Source organism: Castanea sativa, chromosome 5 (assembly GCF_040712315.1).
Source record: "Castanea sativa cultivar Marrone di Chiusa Pesio chromosome 5, ASM4071231v1".
In the NCBI taxonomy this organism is placed as follows: domain Eukaryota; kingdom Viridiplantae; phylum Streptophyta; class Magnoliopsida; order Fagales; family Fagaceae; genus Castanea; species Castanea sativa.
Window position 1 is genome coordinate 58,037,836 of NC_134017.1, and position 5,750 is coordinate 58,043,585.

General features: G+C 39.7%; 1 pseudogene; it reads left to right on the plus strand.

The window, feature by feature from the left end:
- The first annotated feature begins 258 nt into the window (after positions 1–258).
- LOC142635495 (ubiquitin-like modifier-activating enzyme atg7) lies at positions 259–1,806 on the plus strand (annotated as a pseudogene).
- Positions 1,807–5,750: the final 3,944 nt, after the last annotated feature.

The window sequence follows — 5,750 nt, forward strand, 5'->3', positions numbered from 1 at the left end:
GCCGGAGACGCATACGTTCCATCTTCCACATGGTGAGATGTCAATCACCCTACAAGATGTGGAGGTCATTTTCGGACTTCCTATAGACGGTGAGGTCTTGGTTGGGCCGACTGCTGTGGTGGATGGGGATTGGCGAGATCTGTGCATGGAGTTGCTTGGTTTTACTCCGGCGAATGACAACAAAACTTTGGTGGGGCAAAGAATTCTCATCAGCCGCCTTGTTCACGCCATTGCAGTGCCACTGCCTCATGACGCAACGGAGATGCAGATACACCAGTATGCTCGGTGCTATATCCTCAAGTATCAAATCATTTAACTCTACTAGCTGATTCTTTGCCTTCTGAATCGAATGAGCAATCTTCAACAGCTGCCACAAGTGGTGGCAACAGAAACAGGTGCCCTGTCCCAGGCATTCTTTATAACACGAATACAATAGAAAGTTTCCATGCCCTTGATAAGAAGAGTTTGCTAAGGGCAGAAGCAAAAAAGGTGCTCCTTGAAATAGGTTTAGTTCCTTAATTTTATGTGCAGTCAGTTTGTACTCTGTAGCTCAATTTCTAAGTTAAGTGCCGATTAGCAATTATGGATATAATTGTTGTGTAACTTGATTGAAAGTTGAAGAATTCATTTTGACCAAATGTGAATGTAGATCTTACATAACAAGTTTCCATCTTCTTGATATTTAGATTTGGGATGACATTCATACTGGAAAAGCTGTGGAGGATAGTGCCGTACTTTCAAGGTTCCTTCTTATCTCATTTGTAGACTTGAAAAAATGGACGTTTCACTACCGGTTTGCTTTCCCCGCTTTCCGGTGCTTGATCCTCCAGCAACCTTGGTTGATTTAAAGCGAGCTTCACGGTATTTTAGCTTAGAAGAGGTCTTTGAGGCCGATAATTGTTGGAAACTATTTTAAAATGAGAACCTAACTATTTTAATTAAATTACGCTGTTCATGTTTGATTGTTTTTGTAACATGCAGGCAAAATCTGTTTCAGTGGCTTGTAATGAGTGGCGAAACTCAAGCTTAACAGCCGGTAGATATGCCTCCTCATTATTTTGAACTTTTTTTTATCTTAAAGGATGATTATATCTTATTTATGTTCCTTTTAATGTATGCTCAATTTGTCTGATGCAGATGTGCCCTTCTTTTTGGTCTGTATTGATCCAAATTCACTAGCTACGGTTAAGCATATAAAGGATTGGGAAACCTGCCAAAGTGATGGTAACAAGGTTTGTACGTATGACTCCTCAAGTTACTTGGAATGCTTAATGGGATTTTGCTACTAGAAATAGCTTAATGTGGGATGTTTAATTGATGTGTTTTTCTTAAGGCTACTATTTTTGCTATTGGCGATTCTTTGTTTGGTTTTTATGACCCATGTCATCTTCCAAATAATCCTGGTTGGGCTCTTCGCAACTTCCTTGCACTTATTTCTCGTGAGATGGAATCTCAAGTCGGTTCGCTTCTTGTGCTATAGAGAGAATCGTGGTTTCGCAGATTTGGGGTTGTCCCTTGTTGGTGAAGCCTTGATTACGGTTCCACAAGGTAGAGCGGCAAAAGCTGGGTAACGGCTACGTTACGATTGATAGTTACTCTCCCTCCTTCTGCATTTTGAATTTGTTCTTTTTAACTGATCTTTATAACTTATTGTTAGTAATGGTTTAGGATGGAGGGATCATCAATGTTTACCAAATGCAGTGGGGTGGGAACAAAGCAAAGGGAGGCAAGTCTCCAGGTGTATTAGCCTTGCTAAATCCATGGATCCAACTAGGTATGGCTTCAGTACTATCACTCTATTGTTGATAATGGTATTGTTCCAATTGTTACCTAGCATTTTGAGGCATTCTATTTTCAGGTTGGCCATATCTGCCAAGATTTGAACTTAAAACCGATGAGATGGCGTGCTTTGCCATCTTTGAATTTAAATGCCTTGTCATCTATGAAGTGTCTTCTACTAGGAGCAGGTACACTTGGATGTCGGGTTGCTCGCATGCTTATGGTAAGAGCTAAAATAGTTTATGATTACCGTATCGATTCTATCTATACGGTGATAAAATAATATGCTTATTACAGGCTTGGGGTGTCCGGAAAATTACACCGGTTGACAATGGCGGGGTTGCTATGTCGAATCCATTGAGGCGGTCCCTATATACATTGGATGACCGCCTCAATGGTGGGGAATATAAAGCTACGGCGGGGTCAAAAGTCTCGGTCGGATATTTCCGAGTGTGGTAAGCGATTTTACCCTTTGATGGTTTCCTATAAAAGATGTTTATTTTTCAAACCATGCATATGTTCCATATTTTATTTTACAGGATGCAGAAGGTGTTGTGATGGCTATACCAATGCCTGGGCATCCAGTGCCTAGCCAAGAGGAGGATAATGTGCTTGAAGATTGTAGGCGCCTGCATGATTTGGTTGATTCTCATGATGCTGTTTTCTTGTTGACCGATACAAGGGAAAGCCGGTGGCTACCAACACTTCTTTGTGCCAATACTAACAAGGTCTGCTCTTGGTGTAACTGTTGCTATATTTGGCATTGCATTCTCCAATAAGCTTGGTTCACTTCTTGTTCAGGTTGATTTATTTGATCAACTGCAATAATAAGGTGTATTTATTTAGATATCAAATTCACTTGTTTGCAGATTACCATAACTGCAGCTCTAGGATTTGATAGCTTCTTGGTTATGCGCCATGGAGCTGGTCCTTTTATCTCTAATGATGAAAGGCAGAGATTGGGCTGTTACTTCTGCAATGATGTGGTTGCGCCAATTGATGTAATATTCTAGAAAACTGGAGCTAATCTGGCAATGCCAACTTCTAAAGTGTAATAATTTATGTTAATACTTAAGAGTTTCTATTCCAGAACTTATTGTGAACTGTCCAATAAATTAATAACAAGATGCTCTTTCTTCTAAAGCTTGTGCTCAGTGGTGAAATCATATAACTTTTTCAAGGGAGACCATGGTTGTATATTGATGTTAAAATTTTTGAAGTTAATCACTTGTCTGAATAATAATAAATTTTTGACAATTTAAGGTCTATTGACAAGGCAATAAAATTCAAAAGCAAATTTTAACCATCATGTTTGATTAGCAAACTTGACAGAAATAACAACCCAAACCAAATTGATTTTTTTGTTCTCTTCCTCTTTTTTATTAAGAAATCACATTGCCTAATATTAGGATTTGTTCGTAATTGCAAGTTATCTCATATATTCGCTGCCAAACGACAAGAGAAATTTGACATATACAATTTCAAGTTCTTGGAACTCAAAAATTATCGATGCAACTACAACTCTAAAGTGGTGGTTTTTAAAAGTTTTGTTCAGATCCATTTGCACAATTGATTACCTACATGACCAGAGTGTCCCATTCCATCTGTTGCCTATAATGCGAGTGCAATAATTTCTGGATTATGTTGTATTTTAGTGGACTATATTTAAGTTCAATCAAGACATCCTCTGCTTTAGCCAAGAGAGAGAAAGAGTCTCTATGATTGAATTCAGGAAAATAATTTCAATACAAGAGGTCTGTAATGCAAAGAAGCTTGCGTGTAAATTGCACACTTCCCTCAGTCCCTGTAGCAACCAGGCTACCCCCATAGAAATAAGAAAAAAAGAATGTCCATATTTGCACTGTCATTAAGCTTAGATTAGACCATTGAAAGGATTTACAATCTTCACTATTTTAATCGATTAATGATCAGGACATGTGACTTCTTGAGGTAAACAAAATATCACTTAATGGACCATTCTAAGCATTATCATGTGTTTCATGATGACTTACCTCTATAGCTAGGAGCTATTGGGATGCTTCTATGTTTTGGTTTCATTTTTCTGTTACAGCTGGTTTATGATCATATTGGTTTATTATTATTTTTTAAATGTCTAAAATTAAACAGGGTTCAGGCCTTGATCTTGTCACCAACAAGAGAATTGGCATCTCAGACAGAGAAGGTGATATTGGCAATGGGTAATTTCATAAGTATTAAAGTACATGCATGCATTGGAGGCAAGAGTGTGGGTGATGATATCGAAAGCTAGAATTAGGCCATCGAGGTGGTGTACGGAACTCCGGGCGAGTTTGTGACATGATCAAAAGGAGAACACTGAAAACTACACACATCAAATTGTTAATTGTTGTAAGTTTATGTTTTGTGATCCCTAACCTTACTCTTTTAACTCTCCTCTCTCTCTCAGATGTGCAAAATGCCTATGAATGTTGCTGATCTAATATAAGTTTTGCTGGCCGTCTTGTGTGTTGATGCATCACAGTTGTGCAGTTTAGACCATAATTTTCACCAAGCACTTATAATTCTTGCAAACACTAATACAAGTACACCTTTTCATAACATACCAACAACGAACAGCAGGGAAAAAATGAGCAAGTAGACATCAACAACAACAACAACAACAACACTAATACAAGTAGGTTCACAAAACGTGTAGACATCAACAACAACGTTGAATGTTCGTAGGTAGAAATTTTTGGAAGTCATCATTGCTTGAATCTGAGAAGTCTGAAATGTCACTTTCATCATCTAACGCAGTAATTTCATTAATAGACTTCATGGCTCGCTCTTGCGCCTTCCCCTTTAGATGCTTCCTAGCTTTTTGGACTGCATGAAAACGGTCTAGCCGCCTTTGCATTTGATTGTTCTCTTGTTCAAGGCGAGCAAGTATGTTGGCAGGTTCATGGGATTAGGCAACCACTTTGGCCCCATGGGATCCCTCCATAATGACTGTGACTTAGGAACCACAAATGCATGCTCATAAGTGTTAAGGGCATGGTTCAAACCATAACATGGGTGAATATACGTGGTCGAATCAATATGTAAATAGTCACATACTCTAATTGCATGTGAACACGGGATCCCTATATTTTGCCATTTCCCACAACTGCATGTTTTTTCCCGTAACCGAACTTCGTAACTGTGGTTTCCCCCTCCTGCGCTACACACGTTGAGTTGGGTAACTACTTGAAATATCAGCTCTTCATTGCTAAATGGCTTGAGATAGTGTTTCTCAGATTTACGCTTATTTCCATCCCACGTGGATAAGGCATATTCACTCCATTTCTTACCCTCTGACAACTCATAATGGTATTCTTTGCGCCGGTCGTGGAAATATTGAACAAGTTTGCTCCAAGTGAACTCAACCAACGCGGCAATAGAAAGGCCCCGTGCACCTTTCAGCACACCATTGAAACACTCTGATATATTGGTTGTCATTGCTCCAAAACGTCTCCCACCATCGTATGACTGGGTCCACATGTCCACATCCTCGCTCATTAGGTATGTGTATGGAAGATAATCTTGATTCTTTTCCTTACCATCCCTCCCCGTCACCTTCTTCTTCTTCCTAATGGCCTCAATTTCCACCTCGCTTAATGGAGTCCATTATGGTAGCAAATTTAACTACCCGACTAGCATATCCCACTTTCAACGCCGCCGACTTTAGAGTCGAGTTCGAAAATGGGTGTTGAAGTTGCTAGCAACATGTCGAAGACAATATCTATGAAATACCCTTGCTTTTCCATCATCCCTTCTAGGCCAGTTTGCAATGGCGTTTTTGATACCGAGATGTCGGTCGAAATTATGCAAATGCCGTCGTCGAGTATCAGGTGGCCAATCGTTTCTCCGAGGCATCGTAAAAACCACCTCCAACCGGACCCCGACTCACAATCCACAACAGCAAAGGCGAGAGGGAATACCTTGTTGTTAGCATCGGTTGCCATTGCGACCAA